The sequence below is a fragment of the Stegostoma tigrinum genome, chromosome 42 (assembly GCF_030684315.1).
Source record: "Stegostoma tigrinum isolate sSteTig4 chromosome 42, sSteTig4.hap1, whole genome shotgun sequence".
NCBI lineage: Eukaryota > Metazoa > Chordata > Chondrichthyes > Orectolobiformes > Stegostomatidae > Stegostoma > Stegostoma tigrinum.
Window position 1 is genome coordinate 14157982 of NC_081395.1, and position 20736 is coordinate 14178717.

Here is a 20736-nt window from a genome sequence, read left to right on the forward strand (position 1 = left end):
TACTCCATAGATTATAGATCACAATTAGAATCCGAAAATAACACTCGTATGACTTTGATTAAGGCAACCTTGATCTTTTGACAGCGATGGGAACTTGAATTGAGGCATGCATACAGAGTTCTGCAACATGTGTCTGGTTATGGGAAGCAATAAATTGCTTCTGTCAATTTCAGCTTTTCTTTTCTTGACTTTCAAATTTTAAAAAAATTGCTTCCATTGTTTCCCATGTTTTCTAACTTTTTCTTACCAGATGCACTAACGCCAGCCCCTCCAATATTTAATGAATTGACCCTTAATCAAGGATATGGAGTGCTACTGAAGGGAATCTGCCTCAAAGTTGCATTCCCTGTTCCATCTGTCCTAGTGACAGGCAATAATTAATAGTATTTGTCACCCCTTGTTTTCTCCAACCTGCAGGAATTTCTCACAGGCCTTAGGGCCGTAGAATATCATCTGGAAAGAATTCAATGGGTTTGTGCACAACGACGCATCAGAATGGTATTATCCTCCAGGAATCATCCCATTGGTTCTTAGAATATACATGCTCTCGTAAACATTCAGGTTATTAGGAATCGAACGCCCCTGTAACTAATAGAGATGTGACTGGGCGTTCGAAACGTAAAACTACAGAGCAGACACCTGTATAAATGTGAGCAATTTGTAACGGCTAACACATAGTTATTTTTTTTTATCTGTGATCAGTGGGCCGTGAATAGTTCATGAATTGTCGGCACAGGAGTCACAGAGGTTTCCTGTAAATTACAAAGTGATTTGCTGCTCCTGGCTGATGCTGAATTTTTGGCTTCCAGTGACAGTTCTTACAGTAGATTAATGCATGGAATATATTCGGAACAAACTTCAATTAAACCCAGGCAGTGGTTGATCTTTCAGCAAAGTCAATTCGAATGTATTTCATATGTTATGACATTGTGCAAAATGTGTGTTAACGATGGCATGTTCAAAATAAAACAAAATAAAGAACAATATAAGTTTAAAATTTTGATATATAAAAGTTAATTTTACTGGTAATCATGAAGCTCTTTCGCAATCCCTTGGAAGTACACACAAGCTGAGTTGGAATCATACAGTTAGAAACAAAATGGTAAGGAATGATACCAGTGCATCATTCCATTAGGACGCTTGTACTCGATAAACTAATCTGCAAAAACAGAAGTTGCTGGAAAAGCTTAGCAGGTCTGGCAGCATCAGAGTTAATGTTCCGGGTCTGGTCATCCTTCCTCGGAGACAAACTGCAGTTTGACAAATTTAAATCTCAATCTTGAGGTAGACTGGGAATTCAAGTTACCCACTCATTTTTTTTGCATGATTTCAGTCAACAGCCTTTATATTTTAAGATGAAACACGTGTTGGTGCAAATGCAAGAGGAGGAAATGATGCGGTGGTATTTACTACTATTAATTCAGACGCTGAGGACCTGGGTTCGAATCCTACCATGGCAGATGGTGCAATTTGCATTCAATAAAAAAAATCTGGAATTAAGAGTCTAATGGTGACAACGAAAACATTGTCGATCGTTGAGGGAAAAACTCATTTGCGTTACTAATGTCCTTCAGGAAAGGAAACTGCCATCCTTGCTTCGTCTGGCCGCCGTTTGACTCCAGACGCATAGCAGTGTGTTTAACTGTTAACTGTCCTCTGGGCAGTAAAAGGTGACTGAGCTAGTGACGCCTCCCCGCCCGTGAATGAATTTCAAACACACGTGTTGCTGGCAAAGAAACAGATACATTTTAAACTCATCGCGTACTTAATTCTGCCGCTTTCTTGATAAAATTAAAAGAAAAAAAAGCCTTGAGACAAATGATACACCAAATCTCTCGAACAATGTGCAACAGTACAGATTTTCACATAGTTGGTGCTGGAGCAATTCAAAGGGGAAGCGGTGAAATTTGATACACGTGAATAGCATTCGGCTAACCATGCAGTGTCATCAAACCTATACAGTTTGGTCTAAGTGTCAATATTTTGCATTGAGAATTGTTAGGCGTGAATTGGAATAACAGCCTAAAGTCAGGTAGCTGAAATTCAGTGATCGGGTTATTCAGAGAAGGTTATTTTAAAGTGGAATGAAACATTTAGCAATGGAAGCCGTCGGACAGTGAGTGATGTTATTCCTTCAGTTTTTCACGTCCCAAAGCAAATATCATTGTTTTTACTTATAAGTAAATGAAACCTTGCATTTCTTCTATATTCTATTCCACAAACGGAGCAAAGGAAATAATAAAAACGTACAGATTTATAACACCTTTAAGTGCCTCAGAGTACCCCACTTATTCTGCAACAATGAAAACTTTTTAAAGAAATATACTAACAAATTGCTGCGTGGGGAACCAGTCTGTGAAATTACCACAGTGCGAGGGATGAAACCGCATTGCAACGAATAACGAGACAATTTTCTTTCGCCATGTTGGCTGATGGTAAGTGTTGGTCCTGATCATTGACAGCGTTTCCCAGCAACTTGAAAATTGCTGTATAAGAGCATGTTCGGTCATCCGAGTGAAACTGGACACTGAATACAGTAGGTATTTACTGGGAATGTACGTGCTCGCGCCGATTCAACTTTCAGCTAATCATTTTTGGGAAAACTATATTTAATTCCAAACATTCAAACACCAATTAAGCAACGTTTTTAGAAATATTCGCTGAACCTGGGTGACTGATGGTTAATAATGTTATCTCCAGCTGGATGCGACAGGAACGCAGAGGAGGAGTCAAACTGTTGCAGGGGAGCCCCGTGACTCCGAATCTCCCACCTCTCTCTCTCGCTGTTTCTATTATCAGGCTCCAACCAGTATAAATAGCGGAATGGTTCCGCTCCATGTTCACAATCAAGAGGAATTGTTCCGACACTGAGTCGCATTCTCTATCCAGTTGTGCCAAAAGACTAGACAATGCAACTGATCCCGTTCCTCTGCTTTTTGCTGTCTTGTTTCACCTGTGTGTTACTTACAGTATAATAAAAGTGTGCTTAAGATATTCTATTTTAGTTCTTTCTTTTTTTGCTTGATCTCTAATGTTATTGTATGTTTCATTTATTCACAGATATCCGATCCAATATCGCGTTAACCCAGTTACCTCCTGTGTCAGTAAAGCGTGGACAATCTCATAAACTGTCCTGTTCAGTGTCGGGGTTCAGTCTTGACAGCCACCATGTACATTGGTTTAAGCAAATTCCCGGGAAAAGGTTGGAGTGGCTCCTTGCTTATAGAAATCCTTCAGATACCAATTATTACGCGCCTGGAGTCGAAGGCCTAATCATTCCTTCAAGATCCTCCTCTACAGCCTACATTGAGATCAAAAGTTTCAGACTCGAAGACACCGCCATTTATTACTGTGCAAGACATGCACAGCAGCTCAATCAAGTCCAGGGTGCATAAAAAATACCGAGGATGAGTAATTGCATTGAATCGTAGGTGAGTATTTATTACACGTATTTGCAATTAGATGGAAAGACGTTCGAATTAATGCAATACAGTGGCAAAGAACAATAAAGATGTTAATTAGGTTTGTGTGGAGAGAGAACATGATTCTGGTTATATTATTCACTGCTGACGATTGGATGTCTACCAGAAAAGTTATTACATAGCTGGTCAAAAACTTCCGCCAAATAAATCTCACAGTTAGACTATGGTCAAAATATATTGAGCTGCTGTAAATTATGTGATTATATTTCTAACATCAGCAATTAATCAGTCAGAATAGTATTTATATAATGTCGTATTACTGTGCTACAGCTGGAGTCACAGTGCTGTGTATCGCGATGTCCTCATATAAAAAAACCCTAGGAACTTTGTAAATTCTGCGATCAGTACCAGGCATGAAAGATCTATCTTAACGAAAATTATCTATTTAAAAAAATAGCAATTCTATTGAATTGCAACAACAAGAAAATGTCATGATTTTTCACGTTGACAATCCCATTACAACTGCACTGGTGACTGAGAACTGTTTCGAACAATTTTCAGATTTAATCACCAAAATTATTTGAATATCCCAGTGAAGCCCTCTTGGAGAACTCGGAATCATGTATTTAAATGTGCCGAATGATTTAGTTTCTGTATTTTGCAAGGAACGACCGAATCCAATGTATGATGCGGTGTGACTCTGTGCTATTTTGACAACTGGGGACAAGGAACCATGGTGACGGTGACTACAGGTAAGAAACATGTTTTATTCGTGTTATGCTTGATTTGTGACATTATTTCATTTTTCTGTTTTTTTTTGCACAATTACTGTGCGAACTAAACAGTTCAGTTGGTTGATGCTATGCTTACAACATTGATTTTGCGGCGCTGCAAAGTGATACCACCATTTTACTGCATCTCTAAATTTGAAGAAAATAGTTATGGAGATATTGAGAGTCTGGCTGAGTGATTTGCCACTTATTTGCTGTTGAAACATTCTACCTGGCTTACTTCACACATTTGAATTTTGATAGCAGTTCGGCGTTTCTGACAAGTTTCTAAACTTGGAAACGTCTGATTGTTGCAAAGTCATAACATAAGTTTAACAACGTTGAAACTAAATTTTGGAATTATATCTAAATGCTTTCAAGGTCTAAAAATTAATACAGAGATGTTAAATTTTTTGCGAATTAAATTGCAAGATATTAATACGAGTTTGATGAGTATTGATTTTAATAAAGGAAACACTGCTCTAAATAAGCAAAACGTGTTTAACAAATTTCCTGCCATGGTCAGATTTAAATTATTGCAAATATTTCAATAGAATATCGTCTCCCAACATTACTGAAATATGTTATTGATTAAGAATCAACATGTTATATATAAGAGTGTGGAGCTGGATGAACACAGCAGGCCAAGCAGCATCTCGGGAGCACAAAAGCTGACGTTTCGGGAATATCACTGTTATATATAATGTATTTCAATTCAATTGCCCTGCATTTGTCTATATTTGTCTATTTTGAAAATAATAATAATGTGTTAAGTGGCAGTCAATACCGACGCAATGCACTGCATTTTATTTGAAATATTGTATATTGTTTCTGCTGAAAGGATTTGGAGAATTACACAGTTGTGGGATGCATTCCTTTGATGTTGCACATTTTTGCTTATACGTTGAAGGGAATATCTACAGATGATACACTGAATAGCTAAAATAGGTGATGCTCTTTGTTGATTCTATAATGCTTATTGTTATTCGCTAAAATTAACTATTTTGGGTGATTGAAGCAGATAGAAGCAAGGTTACAGTAAATAACTAGTTGTTATTCACACGTATAGATATGCGATGCAAACTTTTGGTGACCGTGCGTTAACATATATTTTATAACATTCTCATACTTACATGAAATGTTGAAGTAAGATGAAAACACACAATCAATGAACTTAAACCATCAAAGTTGACGGACAAGTAGGGAAATGGGGAGGGGACTAAATCAAAATAGAGTTGGATGGGTCGGTAAAGTACTCTATCTCTATGGTTCCACCTTTCTCTAGAGGTTTTGAGAGCATTGGTCGACACAGCCTGCTCCACTTCCAGGGGCACTTAGGCAGAAACCCAACCACAGATGTTGGACAGACAGTCGGCAGCTATGACACGCTGCTCTGGATTTGTTAATAGCCAACTTGTCCAAAGCCAGGTGCAGACGCGCTGGGAGGTCCTGTGGCTGGCCCTCACCACTCCGAATGCACAAATGTCAGGAGCATGGGGCTGAAATACAAACATAAGCCAAACAAAGTCATTTAAAAGAGAGTGCAATGACCAGCAAGGAAACTTTATGAAACATGGATATAAATAATTCAGTTTCACACAAAGACATAATAACGTGAGAAGAAGACAACAACAAACTTCAGAGGCTAGAGCAATTTCCATTTGATAAAAATGAAATACTCAATAATCAGTGATGGTCATCTAATCCCTGTGAGCAATATTTAGCTTTTGTTAGAATCACTGCTCTACTTACTCTTAATGTTGCCATTTTGAAGATTACGTAAAAGACTTGCGATCTCTCAGCTTTATACTGATGCCACTGATTGCACTGCTGCGTTTAGTTTAACAAGGAATTTAAAAAACAATTGTCTTCTCCCACCTAATGCAAATAATTGACAGACAAATAGTTATCAATGGAGTTCGTGTGGTAAATGCATTTAACCAATTTAATATCCCCTTGGGTGAACATCTGCAGTGCAGCCAGTCCTCCCTGTTCCTTCAATATTACCTACCGTTAAAGAAACAGGAGACTTCCTCTAAACCGACCTTAATAATGTGCTGCGCTTTGAAGTTGTTCACAAACAAACATTTGTACGCATTATTCCCCTTGTATTCAGTGAAAGTGGGACTCCATCAGGGTGTATATGGGTAAATGGTTAATTTTTATTAGAGCAGGTTAGTTTAATTGTAAATAACATTTTGAAACTGAAGAGCTGTCGCGCTCTAAGTTATTTTGAGTGGGTCTGACCAGGTACCTCTAAGGTGCAGGTCGTGCTAAAAACCAGCGTGGCAGATAATACGAATATTTTTCTGTCACTCAATTTTGTATTGATCATCCTGGATTTTACTTCCAATAAATGGCAGAATATATTTACTATTTAATATACATGCATTGCATAATTGTTGGAGTGATTTATAAAGGTTTGTCAGGATTGCTAAATCCCAAATATTCAATTAACGAACAGAAACGAAGCCAATAATACTTATTCAAGTAGATATTCACGTTCATTCCACTGTTATGCCTTCAGATACTATTTAAAATGTAGTGTCTCGCTTTCGTGCACATCTTATCTGGCTATCCATTATTCATTGCTGAGCTGAGTAATCACATAGTGTTCACACAAGGTAAAATTGCCCACGCTCAGTGACAACAGTTTTGAGGCTAGATGCTCTTTACGTCGTTTCAACATAGTCAGAAACAAGAAGAATTTACTGGTCAGTTAGTAGCGAGCAGCACAATGCTTATTGAGGAACTTGAATACTAAAAATGCGTATATTAAAAGAAAATACTTGGTCTCCACAAACTTGCATGATATTTAGTATTTTATTTACGATATATCTTAATATCGTTTCTTTAGAAAATGTCATTTCCGAAAAGACAAGTCGTAAACACGTTACAATTAAGTCATTTGGCATAAAAGAACAAATGAGCAGCAGTAGAGAACTAGATTGTAATGACGGAGTGCACTAAAAACAATGATCACTCACGTGTGCATTGCATCGTATAGAGAATTACAGAATACAAAATCTTTTGGTTGAAGAGAATGTTTAATTGCTGTCAATTAATTCAGAAAGCCCTTTTTTGCTCAGCTCCCTTTGACTTGATAAGATGGCACTACAAGTTTTAACCTGTTATCTTCGTGATTAACCTCGACATTTTTTCTTGCTAGTATTTAATTCCGAGATTATTTCAAATCAGTGAATAGTCAATGTTCAATGTATTACGTATTACTTTTAACCATGTTACTGAATGCCTGTTACAGCAACATAATTGCTATTTATGTAAGTTATTTTGATGTAGCTGTTATCAGGAAATTAAATGTTACATAGAATTGAAGATTTATATTTGACGGGGAGAAATGACAGCCAATCAGGGAAATCGGTCAAGTTAGTAGGAGCTTGAGAGTAATGTTGAAACGAATTGCATTGTCTGAAATTGCCGAAAGATTCAATCAACCTAAAACGTTTCAGGAAATAAGCAGATATTAGACATATATCAGTTCAGTGAATGATTGCTGCATCAATTTTGCCTGGTCTGATTCTGTAAGATATGTAAGAATCAGAAATCCATCTGAGTGGTTACGAACCGACTAATTCCCCTAATGAAGTTCGAGATAGACGGATTTATTTCAGAAGCTTGTATCTGTAAGGAAAGTGCTAATTCAGCTTGAAGTTTGAAATGGTGTCTCAGAAAAGAGACGTAACCCAGTTTGAGGCATAGGGAAGCAATATTTCAGTACAAAATAAGTGGAGAAAAATCGTTAATCTTTTCAGTGTTGATATGCCTGGCGTGTGGAAGTTTGATGTTCGATAATACAGCAGGTTTTCAGACACGGTAGGGCATCAAGTCAGCTTCAGAATTCAACCTAGCTGGCTTTTTTAAAGATTACTTCGCTTATCGAGACGATGCAGAGAGATCTTTGGATTAACTTGTCAATGATAAGTCAGGCCTGAATGATTTTTCATTGCCTGTGGGAAAGGGAAACTTTTCTTTATCGGACTAACGAACATCTAGTATTGGAACTGTACAGTTCTGAGGAAGTGTCGCCGGATCCGAAACCTTAGCCCTGATTTCTTCTTCACAGGTGCTGCCAGACCTGCTGAGTTTTTCCAGCAACTTCTGCTTTTATTCCTGATTTACAGCATCCACAGTTCTTTTGGTTTTTATTTCGCGTTTGACCTAGATGAAGTAAGCATAAATTGCTCTATTATTCAAATCAAACAGATTTAGTTCACATTTGTGACCAAACAGAAGAGAACAATAATTTCCGCTGTTATTGGTTAAATGACAATGGTGAAACATATTCTATTTCAAATTTTAAAAAAAAGACAAAATTGTTTTGATCAATATCTCTCCTTCCAAATAATTTCACCAAGTCGGTATAAAGCTATAGACATTAGTATGGGTTGTGATGGGATTGAAGCTGGATCGTATTTTGTGGCTGAATTGGTCAATTATGTTGCTTCAATTTCTATCTAATGCAAACCGTAATTTGAATAATTGATGGCAGATTATAGGAAAAATTCATCTCCATCAATATGAAAAGTACATCTTTTATTACAATTAGAGTTATTAACAAATGAGAAGAGAAAGACGGTTTAACATTATCAGTAACTCACCTTCATAAATTAAATAGTTCAGATAAAGATGCTTTTTAAAATTTAATCTAACCATATGCATGAGAATTAGAATAATTTAATGGCTAAGTCTACAGAGTGCTTCTGTTTCTTTTTTTCTTCTATTTATCTATCGATCGATCGAGAAAATGTCTAAGAATGATTTTTTTTATTTTTCCCAACGGACCATACTTTTGGCTTTCAATGAGACCTATTTCATTCTTGTGCACGAATTATATTTTTTTTATAAAAAATTGTAGTAATACATCTGGTTTTTGGTGCACTAGCGAAAAAATAGTAATTACATAATAGTCTCAATAATTATTAATCTTTCAACAAAATTATAAGCAGATGGCAGAAGGAAGGGAATAATTGCTTTAGAGAACTGAAGATTTAAATCGGTATCAGACAAAATACATAGGTGAGCAACAAAAATAAATCAAAATAACTTCTCAAGCTTCCACACACAAACAAAATCCTTAAATATACTTTCAGTGCACTTGATTCGTCACAACGATTCGTTTCCATTGTTTACACTGTACATGTCTGGAAGATCTAAAGCAAAACGGTACTTTTAAAAAAATGCTGTCTCAGAATTCAAACTCATTATTATTAAACAGTTGACAAGCAGTTCATCATCATTAAGTTCACTACAAATAATAGGGCCAAGATTTTACAGGTTTCGTTCTGTGTTTTTGCATTCATTTTCAAGTCCTGCCCTATTCTTTCCAAATATTTGTTTTTCTCTGCCAGCTTCAAACCTACTTTCTTTCGTTTGTACTATCCATCCAATGCACCCTCACAAATCCAAATTCAAACACCCTCTGTGCATTTTGGACTACCAAAGCAAACTTCAGAGCTCATGTTCACGTTGCATTCCCCTCTCTCCATATGCAACTTCCCTCTCACTTGCTTTGCTGCCTCGTTTTCTTCAACAGTATTTTCAGCCTTCATAATACCAGTTAATTCCTGGGATCTCCTACTCCCTGCACGCTGTTGCAGCTCTGTATTCCTGCCGCGCCCTCTTCTTCTCCCTACATTCCTAATCTTGTTTACATTTAGTTGAAACTTGCATTTTCAACTTCAGTTCTGTACAGCCATTGTCTACTGTCTACCAACACTCCCTTATAGTCTTTATTGCTGCCAAAACTTGGTAGCCGTTTTCGTTCCATTATATTGCTGTCTCCGTTCCTCAAATTCTATCGGCTCCTCTTTCTAGTTGCCTCCTCGCCCGCGTCCTTGCAGCCTTCTCCTACACATCGCCACTCCATACAAGCACAGACAAATTTTAAAATCTATTAACTTTCTCAAAGCTACTGCATCTAAATTCTTTCTTATGTTCTTTCAATCGCTGACTGTTTCTTTCCCGCATTTGCTGTGTGCTTGTTCCCACATCAGCAGCAAATGTGATAACGTATCAGCCAATGATTGAAGGAACGTTGCCCGTAGAGTTTGTTTCTCTCACCTACAAGAATGATGTTTGCCTGCTTGGCATCCCATTGAGTGAATTTTCCATTCCTTCTAGCGGTGTTTTGAATCACTGTGTCTGCCTCTGCACCCATTGGCTTGTCCATCAAGGTATACCGAAATTCCAGATGATTATATACTCACTTTGGTTAGTTCTTAAATAGTTCAGCTTCTTACCTTATTCTATTGTGGAATGTTAGCGTCACTGACAAGGCCGACGTTTGTTGCCACCCATAACTGGAATTGAGAACTTTGCTCAGATATTTCAGAGGACAGTGAAAAGAGTTGAACACATTGCTGTGGTCTGGAGTCACTGTACCAGATGAGGTAAGCATGACACATTTCCTTTCCACTGATTGATGGATCGTGTGTAGAATTAACCTTCTGAGAAAGTGGTGGATTACAACAATTACAACCTTTTAAAGATATTTGGAAAGATACATGAATAGGGGATGTTTCGTGGAATATGGGCAAGGAGCAGGCAAGGGAGACTAGTTTAGGTCAGGATTATGTTTTCCATGGACTGGTTGGACCGAAGATATGACTCTATGACTCTTTGACTTACTCTCCATCATCAAATTAGAAATGGAGATTTTTGCCAATGATCACACTAAAATTCAGCAGCAGTTGTGACTCCTCAGATACTGAAGCCATCCATTCCTAGCTGCAGCAAGACCTGGGTAATATCCAGGCTTGGACTGAGATGTGGTAAATAACATTTGCACTACACAAATTCCTGACATTTATCATATCTAACAAAAGACAAACTGACCATCTCCATTTGCATTCGAATAGGAATTGCTGAATACCCTCGCTGTCAACACCCTCTAGATTATAATTGAGCAGAAAATTAATTGAAATTGCCATATAAATACTGCAGCTACATGATTGGGTCGGAGGGTCAGAATCTTGCAGCGAGTAATTCCCCTTCTGACTGCCAAATACCTGCAAGGCACAAATGAGGAGTGTGACAGAGTACACACTACAAGCCTAGATAAGTGCAGCTCCAATAAGTCACAACTGACGATACCATCCAGGAGAAAACAACTCACTTGGCTGGCACAACATCCACAGCATCTATTCTGTCCACGATCAACACTCGGTGGTAGCAGCGCCGCTGACATTCGGTAGAAGACCTTAAACGGCACCTTCCAATCTCTGTACCTCGTCCATCTCGACAGAATATGGCAGTAGGCACACTGGCACATGCACATTCCCCGCAAGTCATCCACCATAGTGAATTGGAAATATTGAGCCATTCCTTCATTGTTGTCAGGTGAAAATCTTGGAATTCCGTTCCTAACGGTATTGTAGATCTTCCAACATCACAAAGACAACATCTGTTATGAAGGAAGCTCACCACCGCGTTCTCGTGGGCAATTAAAGACAGACAATACTTGCTGGTCCATCCAGCGACGCTCATATCCACGAGAGAAAGAAGACTGTTAAAATAACAACTTAAATATGAGTGGAGAGGAAGTAAGGCTGATGAGTGATAAGGTGAAATGGTTTGGGAATGAGTGAAGTTTTCTTTAAAGTAGTAATGAAATAGAAAAAAAAATCAGAATACAATCATACACCATTTGTTTCCGATAAATGGGCTTTTTTTTGTCAGAAAGCCTATTTCACGTATGTATCTTAAATAGTGTAAAAGTTTTGCTTACACAATGCATCTTTTGTCAGTTCAATTTTCACTCATAAACATAGCTCGTTTAAATTAGATTACAAATATTCAAATTTCAACCTGTTTGCTTATTCAGGTCAAACTCCTGGAATTCCCTCCTTACTGACATTATTTGACTGTCTACAGCACATGAACAGAAAATGTTCAAGAAAGCAGCTCGCCACCACATTGTCAAGGGCAGATAGGGACGGGCAATAAATGTTTGCGCAGCCATTTATGCCCACATCCCCCAAGTGAATAAAATAAACGTTAAGCACTAGTTGAAACATATAACTTGTTCTATTGTCCTTTCTTTATCAGTGATACCATCAGTCCCCACACTGTATGGGTTGATCTCCTCCTGTGAACAATCAAACTCATCCAAGTCTGTGACTTATGGCTGTCTGGTGATGGACTACTCCCCCGAAATCACCAGCCTTACTTGGAAGAAGGAGCAAGATCAAATTGACAGTGGACTGAAGACTTACCCATCAGTGCTGAATAAGGAGGCAACGCATACCCTAAGTAGTCAGTTAACGATCTCTGAATCAGAAGAGGGAAGCAGCAGAATCTACTGTGAGATCCAACAAAGCGAGAAAGTCTGGCGAGAAGAAATGCCAGGTTAGTGGTCTGGGTTAAACAGGACAGTAGTTGCAAGGTGTCAAAAAGTGTATTACACGTATAAGTTATGTTCCTGTTCTGGAGTCTGTCGTTTAGAATAGATTAAAGTATGATGCATTGCTCAAGTAAACATCTCACACTTAGTTTACTGCTGATGTTTGTCATCTCCATATCACACTTTCTCCATTCTGTGTAGTTCCACTTCATATTTGGCATACTATTTACAGCTCTGCACTCCACAATGCACTTTAGCATATTACGAACAAGTCTGCACTCCACAAATCACTTAGTGCACTGTGACAAGTTTTACATTTATGTCAAACCTAGAGTATTGTTTTGAGTCCGCCTTTGTGGATTGTTCTGTGAAGCTGGAGAGGAATGAGCCCACCTACAAGAATAATGCTACACTCGATTAGTTATTATTGTCAGGAAATTTCGAAAAAGCAGGGGTCATTTTCTCACAAAATAACACGTGGGATGCGACTAATTGCAGCAGTTCAGACTTAATTAGCAGACAGTTAGATGAGACAAATACACTTAGCAATTCAGAAGAACACTATTCCATAAACCATGTCGATGGAGGGGGTGCAGAGAAGGCTCACTGGGTTAATTTCGATGTTGAAAGTGTTGGCTTGCGAGGACCGATTAAGTCGACTGGGGTTATACTCTTTTGAATTTAGAAGAATCAGGGGACAACCTACAGAAACATATGCAATTATGAAGAGAGTGAAGAAGATAGAAGCAGGGAAGTTGCTTTCACTAGTGGGTGAAACTAGATCTGGGGGGGGGGTGTAGCCTCAAAATAACAGGGAGCAGAGTTAGGACTGAACTGCGGTAGAATTTACTCACCCAGATAATCATGAACTTGTGGAATTATCTGTCCAGTGAAGTAGTTAAGGCTACCTCGCTGATTTTTTAAAGTCAAATATAGATACATTTTTGAACGGTAAAGGAATTAAGAATTATGGTGAACGTGCGGGAAGTTGAGCTGAGTCCAAGAAAAAGATCTGCCATTATCTTATTGAATGGCGGAGGCAAACTCGACGGGCCAGATAGCCTACTCTTGCTCCTGTTTCTTACGTTCTTACGAGGAGAATGTGGAACACGCCACATTGTATACCTGCCTCCAGGGAAAACTGAATAGGTCCACTGGGTAGAGCCGAAACGGCATTCTTTTGATGCAGCACGAGCAGGTAACGCCACAGGATTTTTGTAAGGGGGTTTGAACGCTGACATTCAACTGTTGATTTCAATGGCCTGCTTATCTCATTTGTTTTGTAAAAAGACAGACAGCTTTTACTTGGTTGATTCGCAACAAAGTTTAATTTCCTACCTTATGTATTTTCTTGAAGATCCCGTTATCCATCATCCAACTATTACTGTCACCGCGAGTCCTAGTCAGGAAGTCATGAGCAGCAGATTTGCAACTGTCGTCTATTCAATCGTTGATTTCCGTCCAACCTCAATCGCTGTAAATTGGCTGAAGAATGGACAAGTCATCCCTTCGGGATTTGTCACTTCCCCAACCTTTGAAGTGAACGGCAACTTTTCAGCCACCAGTCGTCTCACAATCACTGCCAGGGAGTGGTTCGACAATGCGGTCTTTTCCTGCCAGGTTACTCAACGACGGTTCACCCAAATTCAGAACATCACCAGATCTTCCGGTAAGAAAATCAACACCCAATATTGGGAGTCCATTCTGGCACCAATCTCAAAGTCGCGAGCTCCATTGGAACTGATATAATCTATATTGTTTAGTAATCTCACAATCTTCCAAAGTAAAAGGAAGACTTTCCTTTTTAGAACGTCAGAATGTCCCAAGATATTTAACAGCCAATCTTTTCTATTCGATCATTGCCGCAATGTAAGATATTCGACAGCCATTTGCTGCTGAGTAATATGATGTCATGCTGAGTCGATTTTTTTCCCATTAGCTTCATCTGCAGGTTAAGGGATAACTGTCGACCAAGAACGAGACTCGCTGCTGAGTTTATTTTTCGAATAATTTCTGGTCTATAACAAAAACAGAAGCTAGTTCCCTTGGAACTAACGACGCGGAAGGCTTTGAAAGCAAATTAAGAGGACTTGCGGTCCTTGGTTTAGCATTTTCTGCAAAGTCTGCATCTCGATGACTTCAGTATTCGCTCATGTGACGTTGCTGGTGTCAACTTAAATTTGTGCTAAATTCTTTTGAATTAACATTGATCGCACAATCTTTCTGAATGAGAATTACGCAGACTTCGGGATTCCGTGCACTAAGAACACAATGTGAGCATTCCATGAAATGTTGGATAGTGGCTGAGGATAATTTTGTTTCATTTTTATCTTACAATGAATGATGCCGTTTTGAATTGGTAATTCAGGTCGGCCATCAAGTGCAGCTAATTGTTCAAAACCTACTTCAAGCAAAAAAAAGTCTCTATTTCTGTAACGACATTCTCTTTGAACATTGTCAATGACAGACTGAAAAGTCGAGGTTTTATTCCTTCGAGAGTAAAACTAACAGATTATCTCATTAAGGTGATTAATTTGTTAATGGAGTTTAAAAATGAGTTCAAAACATTACGGTGCAATTTCACAACTAAAATTTGAAACCTTAAAGACAGCAACTATATTTTGCGGTACATTTAACGAAGATTTCTTCACACAACGGCTTTGGAATATTCAAATGTTCACCAAATACCCTGCCCCTCCTCTCACGCACACTAACTATTGAGCTTGGTGTTTAAGTAATATTTGTTTTAGAAATTAAAGGTAGTAGTGTTTATTTCTTCAGGGAATAGCATCAGAGATTACACAGCGCACGTAAGTAATTTGAATTCAGAAACAGATCATACGATATCTCATTGATTTGCAGAACAGTAGTCGGGGCATATTTTTGTTCTGTTCCTATATCCCTCGAACTACGCCTATGATATATTTCCTTCCGTGAACACGATGAACACTCACTTTGGACACACATTGGAATACTTCACGTCAGCATTACAAACATTACTTGGACTGACTGATTAACCTGGGGATGTTTTAATTCCTGGTAAGAACGTTGAGAGGAGAATAGAGAAGGGGTCATAAATCGTGGCAGGTCGGGCAAAACAGTGCTGACATTTTCAGGAGAGGTGGCAACCAGAGACTGTTCACTTGTCGTGAATGGGAAACGAATCAAAAACAAGGAGTTCATTATCATAAAGTTATTTATACTTCATGAGAATAACATTTGAATACTGAAGTTCTGATACTGAAGCTGCTGGTTCTCGGTTCTATTTCACAGAGGATTCCACGTGCAGCGATCCTAAAATCACTTTATTGCCACCGCCAATCGACCAAGTCTTACTGGACTACACGGTAACATTAACTTGCATCGTGTCTAACGTTGCTTACGAAGTTAACGTGTCTTGGACCCAAGGAACGAAGCCTTTGAAATCAGGATGTCTAATCAACAGGGAGAGGATCAACACAGTGTGATCAGCAAAATAGATATCCCTACACAAGCTTGGCAGAGTGGGGCTACATTCTTCTGCGTGGCAAGCGATCAGAATCTGCTGACCCCTGTAAGAGGTTCTATCAGCAAAATAAAAAGTGGGATTGTAGTAATCTGACACTCATTTTGCCTACATTCTACATCGCCGGTAAGTCACTGGATACCTCAAAGTACCATAATGAAGAACAGAACTGACACAATTTCTGATGACAGTAACTGACCACGCGGCGATCGAAGGGGATTTAAAGGAAGTTAGATGTGATTATGAGGCAGAAAAAGCATTGCAGCGTCTGCTATTTGGGTAAAATGAAGTACTGTGGCAAACGGCTGATGTGATAAATTAATATCGTTGCAGGACAGTTGAGTTGCACCCTACGTTAGAATGCTACAAACTCCATATATTCTTCCAGTTCCTCTCGATTTTCTTCCTTTAGTTCCTTCAGAATGTAATTATATCCGCCTCGCCTGGGTAAAAGTCCAATCATTGAGGGGAAATGGAAAGCTCTCAAAAACGTTTGTTGCAAAGCGCATTTCTTTCATAACTGAAAGTTAGTTTCATTGTCTCTGGAATGCTCCAGTCTGATGATACTTGTCAATTTTCTGCAGATAATCATCCCCGAGTGTCTTCCGTATCTGCCCTCTTGCCCTTGGCAGAAAAACCCTCTTCTCAGGAGTTCGTCTTGCTCACCTGCTTAGTGAGAGGTTTCTCCCCCCCGAGAGACCTTTGTTAAGTGGACCGTCAATGACAAACCGGTGAATCCTGGTAACTACAGGAACACCGAGGCGATAGCGGAGAGTGACAATACTTCCTACTTTATGTACAGCCTGTTATCCATCAGAGCGGTGGAATGGGCCAGCGGTACCTCTTACTCTTGTATGGTGGGACATGAGGCGATTCCCCTGAAATTCATCAACAGAACTGTCGATAAATCTAGTGGTAAACCGAGTTTTGTGAACGTTTCCCTGATACTGATGGACACTGTTAATTCGTGTCAATGAGCATCGGTCGATTGCATTTCACTTCTTTAATAAAAATCAATGAAACAATTTCTTTCAATCATGAACAGCTCAATTAACTCCCTCATCACCACCGCACCACCGCCGCCCACCCCCCCCCCCCACAACAACCGCCCCGCCTGAAGTACCTCTGACAACATTTTCAATGGAGAGAAACATTTACCTGAATTAGCTTATTTCCAGGTCTAGTGTTCAACTGTCCAAAAGCCAATCTTTCGAATTCAGACAAACACAAATTAGAAAGAAAAGCTGAAGCTCTTTTACTGAGGATTTCTCAGAGTAACTTCAAAATCTTTCTTCCTGCAATTGTGAAAGTGATTTATTTTTATTTCCATTTCTGTCAAACAAATGAAGGCCATTTAGATCTCGGCGTCAATATTCTGCACATCAACAATCTCTCTACAATTGATTCCACTTCATGTTGCAGCAACAAATCATTGGGCCTGTTTTCAGGGCTACACACAAACCTGAAACAAACAGGCACCGCATTGCCCCCTTCAAAGCAGAAGCACAGGAAAAGATAAGTTGAATCCAGTGTACTTCCACTTCCCTCCAAAGGTGGGCGGGGATGGTAAATTGTTCCCTCCTGCTCCCTTCTGCATAGCATCAGGAAAGTTCATCAATTAGCTCATTGCACTTCCACTTCACCAACGAAGAAGGAGACTAACAATTCGAAGGGGAATTGTTAATCAACGTATTTCACAATGCCCGAGCGAAGAGATGGCTAAAGGGCAACTATTAACTCAAAAGAAAGCTTCAAATGTAACTGTTTTCTATTATATGCTGACAAAGCACACAGGTCAGCTTGCAGCTTCCCGTCAAAAAGCTTACATTTCCAGCATGGTTGTCGTCCTGTGTTTACTAATCTTAATCAACATTATTGTTAAAAATGTATATTTTGCGCTCAAACTCCTGAAGATAAAATCAGGCGAATTAGTTACATCCTTACGTGTGTCCCCCGCCCCTCCCTTTCATCACGGTCCTGTAACAAAGCTCTCTGAGACACATTGGTTGAGTTGGTGGATTTGTGTTCCTGATGTCACCTTGCAACTTACAGAAAGCACTTTGGATTCAGGAAGGTGATTCTTGTGTCATTCACTCGATCAGAAATTGATTCGATTACTGGCACTTTATGAAAATTGGAACAATAATATCAACGAACCGAAACAAAACGCATACTTAACTGATGTCACACACCCATTCACAAATTGATGGAAAGACAGGCAAATAACAAATTCACGCTAGTAAACACAAATACAAACTTTTAACATACGCAATAGGACAGTCTCACAAATACAGAAACAAAGGTTATGGTAAACATTAAGCCAACACATCAGTTGATATAAATAAAGGGAAGGTAAAGGCACCATGATCCTGGAGAATCACATGCTTTTGACAGACAAACACGACCGGTTGTATCTCGGTTGAAGATTTAGTTGGCGCAAGACTTGAAATCATGTTGCTGGTATAGTTCTGGAAAACAAGCTAGCTGTCTGGCCAATTGAATTAACCAATCCCAGTAAACATAAGCAGACAAGTAGAGAAGCACATATGCAGACTGAAAAAAAGACAAAATAACAGAAATAAGTTATGGACGTCTAGCAAAAAGGCAAAAGAAAAAGTCGAAATACCCGACAGCTCATTAAAAATCTGCGTCTCTGGCAGATGTAATGTTGAGGACTGATGTCATGTTGAGTATTTGCAACATTTCCGTTTTAATAAACAAAATCAAACACTGGATTACAAATACAGAGATAAACAGAAGCAAAAATTCGAGGACAAATATAGAAAGAAAATCGCATCAATGCACTGTCAAATGCACTGAACAAATGAACGCACACGGATTGTAGACAAAGGTATTAGAATATAAAAGCAATATAAACGCACTTCACCCAAAATCTAACATGTTTTAACAGAGAAATGTAAGCTAACTGAATCAAATACTTTCACGAGAACGCAGACAGGAATAGTCTGACAGACATATAGATCAGAAAAGAAACATAAACAGCCATATTAGTGGGCATGGATGCAAACACAAATTAACACAGAGTTTGGTGCAAAAACAGTCATCAAAATATAATCAGACGCGTTTACAAGCTCATACTTTCAAGATGATAGAAATATCAAAGTACACACATGTAAAGAGAAGACACAGGAATGCAATCATCAGCATTCAGTGACACATGATAAATGTGCGCATTATGAAGCAGCCACGCGATTAACAAAAAGTGGGCGAAGCTCATACACATATGCAAATCGTGATCCACCATAAAAGTAATCAGGATATATTAGAATGTGTAACTCAAATTTGCTATTTGGAACATATGACCATCCAATAATTCCCTCATATATATGGACGGTGTAACGTATCAATTTTTCTATGTAAGAACTGATCTAAACCAGTGAATGATTCCTCAATAACTAATAATGATCACACATAGCTTTTAGGCAGTGACGATAATAATTTGAAATTAAGTAGCTGTCTAGTAAAACAAGGCGTTACCATAGATCAGTAAACTTCCTCAACACTTCTCAAATTAATTGTCTGAAATTGGTCAACAATGAACTGACATTGAAGACAAACTAATATGTTCCCAGAATGGGTAGAATGAAGAACATGAAGGAAGATCGGTTGTGGAAATAATAACATAGATTTTGTTTCAGCCAGAGATTAATCAGTATTAATACACAATTCAAAATAAATTAGAGCACAATCTTTAACGGAGCGAGAATAGAATTTCATAAGTACAATAGTCTGGAAAAATTAACAAACTGACTATATTATTTTGGCTGTATTCCGGTAGATTCCACAGACCACGTCTGGATTGAAGATTACCAGGATATAAATAGCAACACCTGGACAACTGCATCCATGTTCATCACCCTGTTCCTCCTGAGTATTTTCTACAGCGCTGCTGTCACTCTAGCGAAGGTAAAACGATTCAGTCCGCGTACTCTTCAAAACGACAGAAACCATTGAAAATACCCTGAATATTTATTTGATTAAAAGCTAACATAATCCAGGAATCCAGGATCATAAACACCATTTTCCTTTTACAGGTCAGATGATCTGTTGAATATCCGACTTGCTGGATTTCATTCAAGCATTAATTCCTCTACATGACGAATTTAAAATGAATTATCTTCTCCTTTAAAAAATAACTGTTTTATTCAGTTCATTATTTCACACCTCTCGCTGAGACAAGTGTGGAAACTACGTCCGTATTTTCATTTGAATAGTTTGAGATAATGAATAAGTTTCTTATTCCACTTGAATGAGAATTCCATTTAAAAGTAATATTTCTTGTTCTTTATTCAGAATTTTACTTTCCCGCTTGCAGAGTCATTTCTTCTTTCTTGCTTGTGTTTGTTTCAGTTGTACAAATAATTGGCAGCTGAGCCGATATGCGCTTCATTTTCACTGTGATGCTCGTTCTATTCACTCCTGTTAACTTTAAAATAAACAATGTGAAATGCCATTCTGGAAATGTTAGTCAATCTTTAATGGATGTGAACAAAATATGGCTTTGCTGAACTTATTCTCCAAGACCAAGCAACCTGTCAAGGCAGGTCATGTCTGACAATACATGGTTTGTGGTCTAACTTTTAGAGGAATGCAGACAAAGTGGAACCTTGGGGTTGAAGTGCACAATTTATTGAACATGGCCAGGCAAGTTGCAAT

At 38.6% G+C, this 20736-nt stretch overlaps 1 pseudogene; it reads left to right on the forward strand.

Annotated features, from left to right (window-relative positions):
• Nucleotides 1–2909: 2909 nt before the first annotated feature.
• LOC125449330 (Ig heavy chain C region-like) lies at nt 2910–17036 on the forward strand (annotated as a pseudogene).
• The last annotated feature ends 3700 nt before the right edge of the window (nt 17037–20736 follow it).